This window comes from Pristiophorus japonicus, chromosome 25, assembly GCF_044704955.1.
Source record: "Pristiophorus japonicus isolate sPriJap1 chromosome 25, sPriJap1.hap1, whole genome shotgun sequence".
Classification (NCBI taxonomy): Eukaryota; Metazoa; Chordata; class Chondrichthyes; family Pristiophoridae; genus Pristiophorus; species Pristiophorus japonicus.
In genome coordinates this window covers 15417787-15418508 of record NC_092001.1, presented here as the reverse complement: position 1 = coordinate 15418508, position 722 = coordinate 15417787, and positions in this window count along the sequence as shown.

The following is a 722-nucleotide window of genomic DNA, read 5'->3' as shown; positions in this document are numbered from 1 at the left end:
AAGGATATCCTTCAATTCCTTCTTCTCACTAGACCCACTGTCCCCTCGTACATCTGGAAGATTATTTGTGTCTTCCTTCGTGAAGACAGAATCGAAGTATTTGTTCAATTGGTCTGCCATTTCTCTGTTCCCCAATATAAATTCACCTGAATCCGACTGCAAGGGACCTACGTTTGTCTTCACTAATCTTTTTCTCTTCACATATTTAAGGAAGCTTTTGCAGTCAGTTTTTATGTTCCCTGCAAGCTTCCTCTCGTAGTCTATTTTCCCCTTCTTAATGAAAACATTAGTCCTCCTCTTTTGAATTCTAAATTTCTCCCAGTCCTCAAGTTTGTTCATTTTTCGAGACAATTAATATGCTTTTCCTTGGTTTTAACACTGTCCTTAATTTCCCTTGTTAGCCACGGTTGAGCCACCTTCCCCGTTTTCTTTTTACTCCAGGCAGGAATGTCCAATTGCTCAAGTTCACCTATGTGATCTTTAAATATTGGCCATTGCTTATCCACCGTCAACCGTTTAAATATCCTTTGCCGGTATATTCTAGCCAAATAACGCTTCATACTTTCGAAGTTACCATTACTTAAGTTCAGGACCCTAGTTTCCAAATTAACTGTGTCACTCTCCATCTTAATAACGAATTCTACCATATTATGGTCACTCTTCCCCAAGGTGCCTCGCACAACAAGATTTCTAATTAATCCCTTCTAATTACACATCACCCA